The following is a 16,985-nucleotide window of genomic DNA, read 5'->3' as shown; positions in this document are numbered from 1 at the left end:
CTGGGCTGACGGCTCAGAGCCTGGAGCCTGCTTCCGATTCTGTGTCTCCCTCTCTCTCTGCCCCTCCCCTGTTCATGCTCTGTCTCTCTCTGTCTCAAAAATAAATTTAAAAAAAGTTTAAAAAATTAAAAAAAAATAAAATAAAGTAACAGCTTTACTGACAATAATTTACATACCACACAATTCGCTTGAAGTATACAATTCAATAGTTTCAATAGTTCAGAGTTGTGCAGCCATCACCACAACCAATAAAATACCTGGATTTTTTTGTTTGTTTTGAGATGCTGGAGATCACTTGCCGTGAGGATGAAAAACAAATACGTGTTATTTTATCTTCTGGCTTACATGAAAGGAATACCTTAAGAATCTGGATATATGCTGGACCAAAATATTTCACAGAAAAGCCAAATGGGCAGCATATGAAATTGCCTTACTCTCCCTCTCAATGCATCCCTACTAACATAAGCATTACTACTTAAAAAAAAAAAATCTCAATTAACATCCCCCTCATTGTTTATTTGTATTTCTTTTATTTAGCCACTACCTGAATTGGCTGTTTATTTATCCAGTGTTTGAGTCTTTGACATGTTTGAAAAACAGCATGCTTCAAGGGTTAAGAGGATAAGCTCTTACCAGACCCAAGTTGGAACCCCAGTTCTGCCATTTAGAAGAGAGGTATATACCTCTTGGGCAAAACATTTCCCTGATTATAAAATGATAGCATGACTTAAAATTTTAACATGATTAAACATCCAAGGTAGCATTTACTAATAAACAGCAGTTGCCAGTTTGAACAAGCTTTTGCTATACTGAGCTAAATATTAACCCTTTGTCTATGATCATGCAAACTTTTTTTCACACATTTATCTTGTTTTTTTTTGTTTTGTTTTGTTTTTTTGCCTTTTGATCACTTGATAGCAATGGAAATATGCCTACTTCCTCATCCAAAGGTCTATAAATATTCACATAAATGTTCTTCTAATTTATGTTTTTAAACTCATTCTTCCATCAAATTGATTTTCCCAAAGAATAACCAATTATCGGAAAATCTTCTGCTAAATAATCCTTCCTCTTTCCCCACTGATGTGTGATCTCACTCACCTAGTAGGTACATATACACTTTTCACTAAGCTCCCTAAGTTAACTTTTTAAAGATATGACTTTACTCTCTGGCCAACAGTAAGCTAACTTGGGCAATTTTCTTGCTTCCTAACATTCATTCAGTCTTCACATTCAAAAACATGGTAAATCTCCATTCTTACATCTTCTTTCCACTCAATTAAGTTTGTAGTTTTCTTCATAGAGATCCTGCCCATCTTAGGCATTTCATTGTTTGTTGTATGAGATTTTTCTCCTAATATATAATATACAGAAGCAGGGGAGGGGCAGAAGGAGAGAGAATCCTAAGCAGATCCTAAGCAATCCATGCCCAGTGTGGAGCCCAATACTGGGCTCAATCCCGCAACCATGAGATCATGACCTGAGCCAAGATCAAGAGTCGGATGCTTAATCGACTGAGCCACCCAGGAGCCCCCTAATATTTTTACAACTGGATACTGCAGGAAAGAAAAACAAATGCTACCAATTTTAAATATCTTTATGTGGTATATGGCTACCTTACCAAACTTAGTTTTTCAGTTGATTCTGGTTTTCCTAGGTTTAAGACTGTAACATCTGCACGTATTGCTATTTTCTGCCGGTTTTTCCTAACAGTTATACATTCTACTCGATGTTTTCTAGCATCGGCCAGGTTGATACTGAGCATCAGAAGTGTTACTGGACATGCCTATTTCACCTTCTTATTTCAAGGGGAATTCTACCACAGTTTTCCCATTGGCAGGTTGTTTGCTGTTGGTTTAACACAGATACTCTTTAATCTCCTACCAGCTTTTGAAGAGCTCATAATCAAGAACTGGTAAATTAGCACTGTTATCTTGGCGCACGCTGAGATGACACAGCACAAGGGTGCCATATACACTGGTGCCGGACCCCAACGTACCCTGAGGGTTTGAAACCCCAGGCTGTGTGACTTACTACCCATTTATCCTCGGGCAGATTATTTTACCTCTTGGTCTAAATTCCTTCATCTGTAAAATGAGGCTAATAACACTAATAACCACCTCTTTGTCAGGGCTGTTGGGAGGACTGAAATAATTAGAAAAATGCCTGGCGCGCAGTAAATAGCAAGCGTTACCTGTTACCTATCTTCTTAAAGGAAGAGAACTGCCTATTTAATTATTTGCTGGTGTTTTACTTAGGATTTTCCTGACTACTTCCCTAGGTGAAATTGAAACATAGTATCCTTCCTTTGTAATGTCTTATCAAGTTGCCATTCTTATATTCTATCAGGTTTGTAAGAGTTTTTGCCAGTTTTGAAACATGACTTTTTAATCTTTTGGTATTATTCTTCTAGGATCTAGAATAAATGAGATCATTTACTGAAAAATCTCTTTAAAATTTTAAAGAGAACTTATACTTTCTGTATCATCCAGGTCCAGAGCTCCACTCACTTTTTTGGTTCGGAGGCCATGGCCTTTTAACCTGTATCTAATACCTTCCATGATTAATAACCTATTCAAGTGCTCTACTTCTTAAGACAGTTCTGAAAAGCAACCAGTTCCACTTTCATCATCAGATCTTTCAAAGTCATACATGACACACTCATTGAGAGCCAGTGTTTCTCTGGTCAATTCTTCCTGGAGGCACTCCTCTGTCCTGTTTCTCCTCTTTCTTATTTCTTCCTCCTTTCGACAACGAAAGCCTCTGTAGAAGATAGTTTTGCCCTTTTCACACACCCACAGAGCGTCTGTATACAACATCCTATGCTAAGCACCCTCATCTCTCTGTCTTCCTTTCACTATATTTAAGTGTAAAAGAAGATAAACAAGGAAAAAGTAACATGCCTCACCCTCACCACCATCCCCCATAAGGTTTTACCTTGTGTGGAGGAGGAATGCTCTATTGTCCAGCCCTCTTCCCAAGGAGGCAGCTTCTAATCACACACCATGTAGTTAGTGTTCAGGAATAAGGGCAAGACTAGCTCTTGAGTAAACAAATGGGTTATGAGCAACTGTAAAGAACAGGGATGAATAATCTTAACAATATAAAGCTAGAAAGTATTTACTTGGCTGTGTGTACATCCCAGGAAGCTGTTACCAGTTCTAGCTCCTTTGTGTCTACTTGAGAAGGCAAGGCACAGAGGATGTGGGCCACTGAATTTGTGTCTAATGTGCCCTACAGTACTTCAGAAGAGCATAATATACAGCTTATATTCTAATGCAACGAACATAAGTAAAATGATCTTGGAAAAACATCAAAATGACTTCAAATCCTAGAAAATATTCCAACTTATACACTTGTACATTTTTCAGATAATCTCAAATATGAATGAAACTATCTTTACAGACATCTGTATCCTGCCTACATCCTTATCCAAGACACTTAGAATTCTATTACAAAAGGAAATAGTTAATAAACTATGTTTTGTAGCTTCTAGAAATCAACACTTTGCTAATGACTCACTCCCTTCTGGAATATGTCAGCAATCAACATCAATTTCAGTCTCTATGATTTGTGGATTCCACCTTTCCCTTTTTTGGAAAAACAGTACATTAGTGTCTCTAATCTTCCTCTCTCTAATCTCCCTGTCTTCACAAGTCCTAAAAGGTCACTGACAGGCAGGGGCACCTGCGTGGTTCAGTCAGTTAAGCATCCGACTCTTGACTTCGGCTCAGGTCATTGAGCCCTGTGTCAGACTCTGTGCTGACAGCCTGGAGCCAGCTTGGGATTCTCTCTGCCTCTGCCTCTCTCTTTCTCTCTCTCAATAAATAAAACATTAAAAAAAAAAAAAAAAGACAACTGACAGCCAATCAGTGATGTGAACATTCTCTCAGCGTCCTAGTATCTCACACATCCTGACCAGAAGACTTGACCTCATGTTTCTGTTACAGAAATTTCCTGTGTTCCAGGATAATTCTACATTCCAGTACCTTGTGGTGGAGGCAACATAGTGGTGGGTTACAAGGGCACACTCTGGGACCAGGGTTTCAAACCTAGATGTAGGACTTCAGGTCAATTATCTAGCTTCTTTTTTCTCCATTTACTCACCTGAAAATATAGGGATGAAAACAGGGTTATTATGGGATTAAATTAGGTTAACAGAGAGGTCAATGTGATACCAGCAGGTAACATACGTGTGTTATGTTAGCAATTATTTATTCTTTTTACTTCGTTTTTGCTTACACAAGTAGATAATCTTTATGCTGCCTAACACTGAAATGGTGGTATACCTCAACGACGCCAATCAGAACCTCTCATTTCAGCAACTCCAGGACATTTCCCTACTCAGGACAAATAGGCAATAAAAGAAACAGGGACAGACAATGCAGATGTCTCAGCAGGTTACATAAATGTAGGAGGCAGCCAGCTATGTTCAGAACAGTGAACAGTCTGCAAACTAGATCTGGCACCCACCATTGTTAATCTCCTATAAATGCCCCTTTTCTTAGGTCAGGACACAAAATTAAACTCCCAATAGCAATGTAAAATATTAAGGATGGAGAATTTTAAAAACTGGCATAAAACAAGAAAAGGCCTTGCCTTGTTCTTCCTTTAGTGACCAAAATTATAGGAATGCTAAATTAATCATTGATGTGGGTATGTTCATATTTGTATTTAATGACCTGTTATAAAGAGAACTTATTCTACCTTTAAGATATTGTTTAAAAAGAATGGTTTAAAAAATAACAGTAATATAGCATAAAGTTCAGCAATTATGAGTCCATTTGCAACTATGAGGCAAAACAACTCTAAGTGGGTCCTTTTGACTACTTTAAAACTATTCCAGAAGGTTGATATCACAATGAATGATACATCTAGCTACAGATCAAAAGAGTCGATGTTCACATAGAGTCCGCTTTAACACGTTCAAAGGCTTAAAATATTTGTGAGACCGTGTATGTTGTAGCAGAGTCTCAGAGCTTCAGTCATCAGAAAAGCTAAATGGACTGGGCACTCGGAGCACATCAAACACATGATGCAGAGCATTTCTCCCTGAATCTTCACAACTACTTAATGCATAGGTTCTATTCTTGCTACTTTACAGATGAGAAAGCTGAAGCAGCATGGGGATTAAACACCCCGCCCAAGAAAACACAACCAGAATCTAAATCCAGGAATTCCAAGGCTAGAGCCCCTCTTCTTATCTCTACGCCGAGCTTTAGTTTTTTAAGTATCTCCACTGCCTTCTCACAATAGCATCTGAGGCATTTATAAACTCATGTAATTTCACAGTGTTTCTCAAATTACATGGTGCATTATTTTAGTAGCTCACAGCATACATTAAAAAATAAAGCAGAATGAAAAGTATTCGAACACATCATACACAGGAAGGCCTAAGTATTGTTTCATGAAACTTCCTTCTCAGTTTTGACAGTGTGTTCATGTATGGTGCTGGGTCACTGATTGAAAATGTAATTTCTCACATGGGTTGAGGTTTAAAAAAAAAAAACTTATCTAGAGTGTTTATTCTTTTACTTAACAAAACTGAAAATCAAATTATTCCAATCTTAGTTGGATTCCAAACCTGATATAAGTAATCATCCCAATCAAAAAGTAAATGCTTTGAATTCCATACTATGTATGGATATGTAAAAAGTATGTAAATAAGAAGCTTTCTCAAATTGTGTTCCAAAAGAACCCTCCTTCAATACTTTGAGGGAAGTATTTCGGGGGGGGGGGGGGGGGGGAGGTTGTAAACAAATTTGGCAAATTGGGAAATACTGCACATTATATTTCCTTTGTGGACAGCCACAATGCACATTACTAAAAACTCTGATAAGCTCTGAAGAAAAACAGTAACACAATTACTACCAAAAATTAAAATCCGATTAACTGCTTTTAACCTAGTGTTTCCCCAAACTTAAACTTCATTCTGAAACTTCTCCCAACTACTACTCTCTCATAAGACTAGTGTTCTACAAAACAGAATTTGGGAAACGCTGTTTTAAGTGAGCTGATCTGGAAAAGGGAGATCGATCTCTAAGAAAGTTCAGTTGTTATAGTACGTAAACCTTCAAAAATAAGCACAAATATAGCAGAGATAAATAAAATACACAGAAAATTGTGTTTTGGTGAATCTTTCATCTCTGAACAGTTTTATCAGAATATCACACACCTGTATCATTTAATAAACATTACCAAATAATGTGTTACACTATGAAAACACAGGGTGGGGGAAGAAGGAAGAGAAGAGATATGAAAAGAGATTTTAAAAATCTGCAATTCAAATAAATTACAATCTATTGTACAAAACTTACATACATAGGAAAAACTTAAAACTCACACACGAACACCGAATAGAGAATAAAACCATACTGTGAAGAGACAGCCCAGATCTGCAAAAGTCTTGATAGTGACCTGAGTTTCTGTCTCACGACTTAGAGAATCTAGAAGTAAACGAACTGGCTGATGATAACATGCCAGCAAAGAGGGGGAAGAGTTGTTTACCTAGACTAGGAACACTTTGAGACTGGTATACAGAACAGGACCCAGCATAATGGGCTACAGAAACTTCTTGTGGAACAAATTAGTTCATAACAGATGTTCAGGAGTTATGAATGCTCAGGGGTGGCAAATATGTCTGCCATCTCCTGCCAATGATAGAACCCTGGGCTGGAAGTAATCCCCCGATCTAAACCGGCACACCACCTTTCTTAGAGGATTAGTATCAATTATAGCCAAAGAATATTATCTTTAGTATCAATTATAGCCAAAGAATACTATCTTAAGCATGTTCTTCACATCTTCAAATTTGATTCTACATTTTGGTCCTTTCTTTTCCACCTCCATGGTCTCTGATTAATATTTTTCTTTTTCCCAAAGGAAAGAGCTCCTAGAACTCCACAGCATATATATTTAAAAGTTGACTATAAAATCTGATGTGAAGCACTTGAGAATTTGTTAATCATTAGTTAGACTTACTAAGCTTGTATTTTACCACCAGATAACATTAGTTCTTAGCCATTTATTTGTAAGTACAAAAGTAGAAAATTTAAAAACATATTGTGATGTTACATTACCTGAAGCAGAGAACTACCGTACTGTGAAATAACACTAGGCACCTGACCAACCAGAAGAGAAAAATGTTAAAGCGTGGGTACATGCCATAAAGCCCTCATAAAGAAACTGACTTCAAGACCAAAGGCAAAAGGAGAGGTACCTGGTACAGGAAAAAAAGGCAAGTCAGAAAGTTTACGCAGAGGATCACTGAAAATAAGGGCCAAAGAGGGGCACCTGGGTGTCTCAGTCGGTTGAGTATCATCTCCTGATTTCGCGGGATCAAGCTCCAGGCTCAGTGTGGAGCCTGCTTAACATTCTCATTCTCTCTCTGTCTCTCTCTCTCCCTGTCCCTGTCCCTCTGCCCCTCTCCCTACCACCCTCTCACTAAAATGAAGAGGGGGGAAAAAAAAAAAGAACAAAAGAGACAAGGGTTCTCAGTCTGATCCTCTCAGCGTAACAATGGCATGACTGGAAAGGCCGAGAGGTGGAATAACTTGCCCAGAGTGAACTGATTAGACACTGAGTCAGGACCCAGCCCAGGCCTTCCAATGCCCAGGCTTCTGTGTTACCCGCTGTAACAAGGGCCTCCCATCTCTCTACAAGGCTACCATGAAAAATAAACACCACCTACTGGCCTAACTAAAACTATAAACCACTAATCAACTCACAACTCCATACAACCAGAGCATGTAGAACAAACCATCTCATTTTGTATTATAACAGGTGGCTACTGTCTGGAAACCTATTAAAAGCCTCATTAGGCTATATTTACAAACTTAATTCTAAAGTACTAAATCAAGAATGGTCAGCAAAAAAACTAAGACTCTGTAGAAGAAAATAAAACTGAGAGTCATACCGCATTCCAAGGAGCACACATTTTGAAGTGAGGCAAATCTAGGTTTGAATGCTAGCTCAACTGTGCAGTGCCTGTGCGACCTTGGACAAGGCCCTCAACTTTCACTTCCCATCTGTAATGATGCTAGGGGACAACACTACCTACCTCAGAGGTTTGTGCAACACTCAATGGTACTCAAATGGTAATTTTCTCCCCCGATCTATTTTGTCCATCTCCCTTGATTGTTTGTCTATTCCAACTTTTAACTTCATACAACCACCCCCTAAAGACTTGCCAGCTGCATCACAATTTTAAACATGAACACACACCTTTAAAAAGGGATCATGCACCAAAGAGCATGTAATACGTGAATACAATCTTTGTAAATGTTAGTGAAAAGGTTTAAAGAAGACAGTGCTGCATAAAGTATAAAACTTAGTTTCTTTCAAGCAAACTGGATAAAGAAAGAACAAAGCCAGGCTCCAGGATCAGCCCTGTGTCTAGTAAGTCACAGGACCCTGAGCAAGTGACTCCACTTTGCAGAAAGCCCCACGGGTTACTGCTCAAAGTTAGCCACACACGACTCTAGTTATAGTGGGCCTGTGTTCCCGTCTGCAGAAAGAACTATTCTGACCGCAGGGTCTCTAAAATGCTCAGATTTCTTCCCCCTGCAACAAGTTTGGCATCAGCATCATCACAAAACTTATTGTGTCCAGTGCTTTTTATTCGCCAGGCCCTGTTCTGAGCACTTGAGATGCGGTACCTAATTTAATTTCCCTATGGTTTTCTCACGTATGGGCTATATTACACCTGTCCAAGAAATCTAAGCTACAGAGAAGTCAAGGAACTTGCCTAAAGTTACAGAGCCCGCAGGATGGGCGAGGGTTCAACAATCCAGGGAGTCCGGTTGCAGGGAGTCTGTTAGTGCTTTTAACCACTAGTAATACTGCCTCTCAGAATTCCATAAATCCCAGAGTGGGCTTTAACTATAGGCATGTAAAAAGAAATGTGCTCATGCTATTTCTTCCTCATGCCCAGATACAGCTGATACAGAACCCACTGTGGAGGGAGAGAACCATGAGTAACACGTTAACGGTACTAGAAGACCAACCTATTAGACAAAGTTATAAAGTAGCAACTTAATTAAGATCAAGCAACAAAATGTATATTTTGTTTCTCAAACATTTCATCAAAATATTCAAAGTAATGTGATGTTTTAACATGATCATACTTCCTTAGTCATCAACAATTGATCTTCTGAGTAATGTTCACAGGGAACAATTCTAAAAAAAAAATGAGACTGCCACTAAACATTGGTTAACTAGATTTTCTCAGTCTTTGTAACTACGCACATGGAAATGCATATATACATACAAACAAGCAAACCCAAATATACAACACTATACTTTCAGTATCAAAGTGTGAATTAGACACAGTGTATTAAGAATCATGCAAAGAGGTACGTGCCGGACGCTGCCAATTAAATGGCCAGAGCGTCTACCTCCCTCCTCTGGGGCCACTTTACACCTGACTGACCTCTTGCAATTCTCCGCATGCCATTCTTCCTTCCTCTGCCAGCTTAACATCACAGATGCTAATAAGGCACAACTCCTCCATCCCCTCACCCCTTCTATCTCAAGAGAGATGTTAAAAGCACAGTGGAGCCAGGAAGCTCAGGAAGGTAGAGAAGGATGCATACACACGCGCGCACACACACAAATCCCAAAACAAAATGCTAATGGCAACCACCTGTTAAGCTTCATTTTATCACTATCAGTCTAGCATCTGTCACCCATTCTATAGTAACTCTGCTCTCCATCCTTGGAAGGCCTGAGAAACAGAAGCAGAACAAACATTTCACGCTTACCGCCGGACGGGTCTACTCCACAAACGCTGGCGGTGGAAACGCTTGTCTCACTTTGCTCTGCCGCCATACTCTGGACTGATAAAGGCAGTGACGAGGGTCCAGTCAGATAGCATCGAAGGGTGAGACACACAAAGGAAGAGCGCTCGTGCAGCTCAGTTCCTCCTTTAATTAAGGATGGCCCCAACACCAGGCTTCTCTCCAGTAACAACCAAACTATAGACTGATGACTAAATCTTTATGCCATTTTTAGGCTACTCGGCTTGATCTGCATTCACACAAATACAAGATCTTCACACCTCAGTAATAATAAAACAAGTCACAAGCAACCTAACCTGGAGGTTCAGAGATTTGCTCTTTCCCACAATCTGATAACACAACAAAGTTTTACCATTTTGCTATGATCCATACTAATCCACCTAACACATTCCTATTTCTGTAACACCAGACAACATCCATGAAATTCCAAATCAATAGGAGCCATGGAAAAAAAGAAAATGGATTTTTAAAACAGAAATACCACCAGAAAGGTAACCAGAAGACACTTCCTGAAGTGAAATTTTACCCTATACTGGATTTTATATTCTGTGTGCCGGGTGTGGTTTTGGATTTGTCTGTATTTTTACGGCAGATGGCAAAACCGGGAATGATCAGAAATCAATCCCTCCTGGAAAAAAGACTCTTTGGTAAGCGTGGCAGTAATTACAGAAATCTGCAACCTACCAAAGTTGATCAAAAGAAAAAAACTTTAGTAAATATTCAAAAGTAATAAAGGGTGCTTTGTGGTATATACATTTGGAATATAAAAATAAAGATTCAAATAAAACCAAGTTATAAAACAAAACCCCATACTTACATTAGACTTTCTTAACTATTTTTATATTAACTTTATGAAAATTTATAAAACCCAACTCAACATCTCACTTTATATGAAACAGAAGCAGAGACCTCATTAATACATTTTAGAATGTAAAGCAAAAGGGAAAAAAAAAACTGTTTTAAATGAGAACCTGCAGTCTGAAACGCAAAGGAACTAACTTGAAGGGTCTTGAAATTAAAAAAAAAAAAAGTCCCTTTTGTTATAGCAGCAAATTATTTCACCAAATTCTGTACTTTACTAAAGAACACCAACAGAAGAACTAAATATATACAGACTAAGTCTCTGTGATATCATGATCAAAAAGTAGTTAACTTATATGGACAGACCTAGCATAAAGACTATTTGGGGGGGGGGAGGCAGTGCTGGGATGGGGAGTGTATCACTGTGTAAGGGAGATATTATACCAGCTAAGAAAATAATCTTTTTATAGTGCCTTTAAAAAAAATTCATACACTCATACAGCAGAGATGTGTGATCTCTTCCATATCTGACGACAACACACACCCCAAATAATAAAATCTTTCTTTATTCAACAATAGGATCCAAATCCTACAAAGAAGTTAATAAATATACTCCAAACAAAACGCCTTTAGAAAAAGTTCTGCCCACAGTAGCAGTTATTAAGCATGACTACTGCATTTGATCTGAGATAAATAGTGCAACTTGTCAGAAAAAAAATAATAATAATACATTTAAGACTTCCCTTACTTGGGTAAAAATATTTTTACATAAAGATATTTAATGACAAAAAATTTTAATAAAATCTCTCTCTCTCTCTCTCTCTATATATATATATATATGCAGTTTTTATTTCATCACACAAAGAAAAAACAAGCACAAAAAGACTGAAAAAAATATGCAAAAATGTTAACAGTAACCAAATCTAAGTGGTTAAGGTTACAGAAGATAACTTTTAAAAATTTTCTAGTACTTAACTGCATTTTACAAGTTTTTTTTTTAACTGAAAAAGTTGACATTCAATTGTCATATAAGCAAACAACAAGTAAGTGTTTACAAAACCAACATGGGTCCTAAGCTTCTTCAACAGATCATATTCCAGACTTCAAATACAGCTATTTGCCAGTAATTTGGGGAAAAAATGTACACAATCACACTAGATTTTCACGTCTCACTCTCCTACATTTTCATAACTAAAAACTAATAAAGGAATGTTTACCTTTTTCTAAACAGGTTCTATGTCCAACTTGCCATCCCAGAATATTAGTAACAATCTGATTTTTTTTTAATATCAATTTAGATTGCTTTACACAAATGCCACTTCAAAGACGTTATGATCAGCTCAGTAATTCCAAAGCGTAGCCACCTCATAATACACAGTGGAAGAAGTTTTGATGCATCTTAGTGAACTGCCTACAGAAATGCCTAGGTGCAGACAACCTTATTTTATACACATCTTTCCAATACCTCTTAAGCACCTGATATCTAGTGAAGCTTTTTGCAAAAGGTACTTCTCTTAGCTTGAACATGAATTTATTTGTAGCTGTCAAAATCGATCTCAAACTGCGTTATATTCAAGGCACAGAATGTCAACTCTTTACTGGGCCTCCTCTTTCTTTCACAAGAACGCCTTTAGTATCTCCTAGCTTACATTTCCGGGCTCATGAGTCACTGAGAAATGAGCTCCAGGTTTACCTTAGAATGCCGTTCAAACAGCTCCTCTACAGTATTCATGGATCTGGCCCCCAAATACCTCTTTAGCCTACCCTTAACTCCCCAACATGGTCATAGGCAACTGAATTATCCACTACTTCTAGACTATGCCTTTTTATCTTTGTCCTCTAGTTTGCTGCCCCTCCACATACCGTCTGTTGCCCAGCCGTCCTCTCCTAAACCCCATAAGCCTTCAAGACTCCGCTTAGCACCACCTCGCCCAGGAAGCCTTCCAGATTTCTGCTAGGCGGAAGTGATCGATCGGTTCGGTCATCCCTGGGTGCCTTCCTAGCACTTTGTAGTTCTTTCACAGGACTTATCACCTCCTTCCTGGTACCGAGGTTATTCGTGTACTGGTCTTATCTCCCACACCAGAAAGTGAGCTCCTCGGGGGAGGGAACCGTGGGCCCCTGTTCACCTTTGAATCCCTCCGGCGCGGACCGACTACGGCACCTGCACGCAGTGCAGCGCTCAGCCTGGTTCAACCGAACTCGAGAAGGCTCTGGCCGCACAATTCCTAACCAGAAGTCAGTTAGGCATTTTCCCGAAATGAAGATCACAAAGATGCTGCCTGCCGCCCCATAACAAGAAGTTTACCAGGGGCCAGGAGCCCGTGCGCGGTGGGAGTGACAGCTGGCCCGGCCCGCACCTCCCTGCCCTCCCGACTCCGGCCGCGGCCGCCCCCACCCGCCATCCCTGCCAGAGAACCGCGGAAGGGTGGCAGGAGAGCACCGGGCTCCCAGAGCTCCGGCCGCAGGCCTCTGGGCGCCGCGCCGGCGACGGCGAGAGCAAGGGAGGGAAGGCTCCGCGAGGGGCCCGGGCCGGGCCGGGCCGAGCCGAGCCCAGCCCAGCCGGGAGGGCGGGCCGAGCGGGGCCCACCGCCTCCGCCACCCGAGAAAATGGAGGCAGCCCGGGGCCGGTGACGGGCCGGGGCAGGCGGAAGCCGGGCGGGCGTCCGCGCCGCGAGCAGGGCCGGACCGGGGGTCACTCACGGGGCTGGGCCGGGCGGCTCCCTCTCCGCCTCCGCGTCGTCGCCGTCCCCGTCCTCGGCCGCCGCCGCCTCGGGCTGCTCGCTCGGTCCCCGCGGGGCGGCACGGGCGCTCGGCCCCTCCGTTGTCTTCCGCCTGCTCCTGCTCCCGGCGACGGGCTCCCGCGGCAGCGGCGGCTGAGCGGGCGGACGGCGGCCCAGGGGCTCCCGCGGCGGCCGCCGCACTGCTGCGCTCGCTCGCTCGGGCTGCGGCTGCGGCTGCTGCTGCGGGGCCCGGCGCCGCCTTCGCCTTCGCCTTTTAGCCGGCTTCTGGAAGCTCAGTCTCTCCCAGGCCGCGCCGCTCCCCGCTCCCGGCCCGAGCCCGGCTTTGACGTACGCACTGCGCAGCCGCCGAGGGCGCGACGTCGGGCGGTGCCGCAACGCCCCCTTCAGCCTCGGGCGCCCCCGGGCGGCCGGGCGGACTCGAGCCACCGGAGTCGGCCCCTAGGCCGAAGCAGAGGGGGACGCCGAGAAAAAACAGCAGCAGCGGAGGACGGGAGGTCTTTCCCCTGCCACTTTAAGTGTTGGTGCTCAGCCCTTCTTGTCGGTCTCGGCTCTCTTCCCGGAGGAATCCTACGTCCGCTTTGTACGACCACTTCCTCAACTCTTCACAAAGCCTTGTTTCTGCTAAAAGCTTTATTTTTGTTATTCGCTATTCTCGGTGGTGGCCAGTGAACGAAACAGTCCCTGCTCCTGAGACAACCAATAAACAAATAAACCAGCACATATATGTCATTGGATGTTTCCAGTGCTATGGAGAAGCTAAGGAGGGGAGAGAACGGAAGATATTGTTACAGCACTCCTTCAAGGGGAAGCTGCTTGAAGAAAGAGCATGCTGTGGGCGTCGTGTTATGGAAAGGCAGAGGGAACAGCAAGGATGAAGGCCCTGAGGTGGGACAACAGGGAGTCCAGCAAGGCAAACGCACTGAGGGAGGGGAGAGGGGAGTGAGAAGGAGAGAATGGGGGCCAAATAGAACACAGTGAGGACTTTGGTTTTTACTCTACTAGAGATGTGAAACTATTTGAAGGGTTTTCCGCAGAGAAAGTCATGATCTGACATTTCAGACGCCTGGAGAGACTAGCCTAAAGGGCCCGAGGGTTTCAGCCAAGAGACTGAATTGGGGCGATAGTTGATAGGGCCAAAGCAGATTTTTTTTTTTTGTTTGTTTGTTTAAGTTTTATTTCATTTTGCGCACTTCAAGAGACTGGTTAGAAGGCTTTTGAAATAATCTAGTCAAGAGAAGACAGGGGGCACCTGGGTGGCTGGGTCGGTTAAGCATCTGACTCTTGATTTTGGCTCAGGTCATGTTCTCACGGTTTGTGGGTTGGAGCCCTGTGTCCAGTCTCTGTGCTGACAGCACAGAGCCTGCTTGGGATTCTCTCTCTCTCTCTCTCTCTCTCTCTCTCTCTCTCTCAAAATTAATAAATATTAAGAGAGAGAGAGAAGACAGGCTCAGTCCAGGGTGGTAGCACTGAAAAAATAAAGAAGTAGTCAAATTCTAGACACATTTAGAAGGGAGCACTGACAGATTTTTGCTGATTCCTAAAGTTTTTTTCTTTTCCCAAGCAACTGGAAGATGCAATTCGTAAAGTGAGGAAGACTTAAATAAAAGCAGACGGGAAGGGAGGAACTTGGGAATCCATTTGGGGGCATGTTAACTTTGAGCTGCCTGTTAGACACCCAAGTTGGAACGGGATATAGAAGTCTGGGGCTTGGGGGAGAGGTCCAGGCTGGAAATAGAATTTTGGGAGTCCTCAGAATAGGTAAAATCTGAAGACTCAATGAGAACATTTGGAAAGTGTTAATGAAGCGTAAGGTCAGGGATGAGCCTGAGGCCCCCAACGCTGAGAGGTCAGTCGGGGAGATAACAAGGAACCAGCAAAGGATTCTGAAGAAAGGAGCAAGGGTGCCATGGGAGACTGAGGAAAGCATCATGTGCTAGAAGTCCAAGGATAGAGGATGGACTGATGCCGCCATAGTAGCGAATGGTTCAAGTAAGGTTAGTGTTGGTGATTTGGACATGGGCATCAGCACCACAGAGTTAACTAGTGGCCTTGGTAAGCGCTCTTGAAGCAGAGATGGGTGGGAAAGTCTGACTGGAGTGGTTTCTAGGAAGAATGAGATCTAGGAAGATCTCTGGAAAGAATGGGACTGTAGAAAGGGATCACGCGTATAGACAACTTTTCCATGAAGTTTTTCCCCCGAGGATGTGCAGAGAATTAGGGTGATAGTTGGAAGGGAATATAGGATCGAAGCAGATTGTTTTGTTCTTTTATTTCATTTTGCATAATTCATTTAACCTGTTTGCGTGCTGATGGGAATGATTTGGTAGTGAGGGAAAACTTGGTAATGCAAGTATGTGGGACAGGGTGATAGTGACAATGGCCAGCCGTTGAATCCAAACCAGATAAGAGGGGAGTGAGAAAACTGGGGTGGGGGTGGCAGGGGCAGTGGTAGGGGAGGGACCCTGTAAAAGTGGTCGGATCAATGGAAGATGGATGAAAGGATTGTTGGAATCAGCACAGTAAGGGGAGTGAACCGGAAAGAAGGAGGTACTGGTTGAAAAGCCAGATTGCTTGCACTGAGATCGCGTGAGGGACAATTTTGAGTACATGCAAAAGGCCTGGGGCAGCTTCTCAAACGGTAACGTCCACGCGCATTCTCAGGAGATCTTGGCAAAATGCACACTGATTCCATTGGTCTAGGGTGGGGACCATGAGCCTACATTTCAAACAAGTTGGGGGTAGAGTGGGTGAAGATGCCGATTATTTTTACTCTTGTTCATCGTCTTGATACCCAAACCTCCGTTAATGCAACACACACACACACACACACACACACACACACACACACGAAAACTTTACTAATCTTGCTAGTGAATATATATGAAAAATCTAAACAAAGAGGTATGAAATAGAAGTACAATGACAGTATGTTAAAAGCAAAGTCCACCCCAACCAAAGACAATTGAGAAGCCCTTAGAAAGGCCATAGCTGTCTAGGGACTGTCTCTGCTCACAGAGAAGTAAGCTGACAAGCAGTCCAGAGCAAGCCCTGGACCTGGGGAGTGGCTGGTTCCCGGAGCTCTCTCTTTGCTTTGCTCTGGTAACAGTGGGAGGGAGGTGTCCAGCAGTCTCAAGTTTTATCTAATTTTGAAACTTTGTTGCATGAGGACTTTACCCCCATAGCATTTTTGTTTGTTTGTTTGCGTTTTTAACTGTAGTCCCAAAGGAAGGCCTTTGGTGTCCTCACATTCTGCAAAAACAACTCAAGACCCAACTTCCCACAGAATAAAAGAATGTAGGGGGTTGGATAATCCCATATGAAGGGGTTTGATTCCTTTGTTTCAAGGGTCAGAGCAGGGTTCCGGATTAATCTCTTAACTGGAGTAAACCCACTGCAGTGGCAAGATGGCAGAGATTTCTGGAGCAGGGGTTTGTAACAAATTCCGAAGCCCAAGTGGAAGGAGTCATGTCATTTGACTGCTTGAATTTAGCTGGGAGACACATTCTCAATCCTTCCATAGAGCCTTCTGGAAAGCCCTTTCTATGAATATATTTCTTTGTAGGCACAACCTCTTTCTGGGAAATTCTTCTATGTCTTCATCTTGAAACCCCGTTTCAAGGGTGAAACCCCGTTCACCCCCCCT

General features: G+C 42.3%; 1 protein-coding gene across 1 annotated transcript in view; it reads right to left on the bottom strand.

Moving 5' to 3' along the window:
* CAB39 (calcium binding protein 39) overlaps positions 1 to 13,580 on the bottom strand; it is an 89,194-nt gene extending 75,614 nt beyond the window's left edge. The window contains exon 1 of the mRNA XM_086719897.1: positions 13,302 to 13,580. The gene's annotated coding sequence lies outside the window, so the exon portion shown is untranslated. The remainder of the gene's footprint in view (positions 1 to 13,301) is intronic.
* Between the last annotated feature and the right edge of the window lie 3,405 nt (positions 13,581 to 16,985).

Source organism: Puma concolor, chromosome C1 (assembly GCF_028749965.1).
Source record: "Puma concolor isolate L17-30 chromosome C1, mPumCon1.1.hap2, whole genome shotgun sequence".
Lineage (NCBI taxonomy): Eukaryota > Metazoa > Chordata > Mammalia > Carnivora > Felidae > Puma > Puma concolor.
This window is presented reverse-complemented; position numbering and strand designations above follow the sequence as displayed.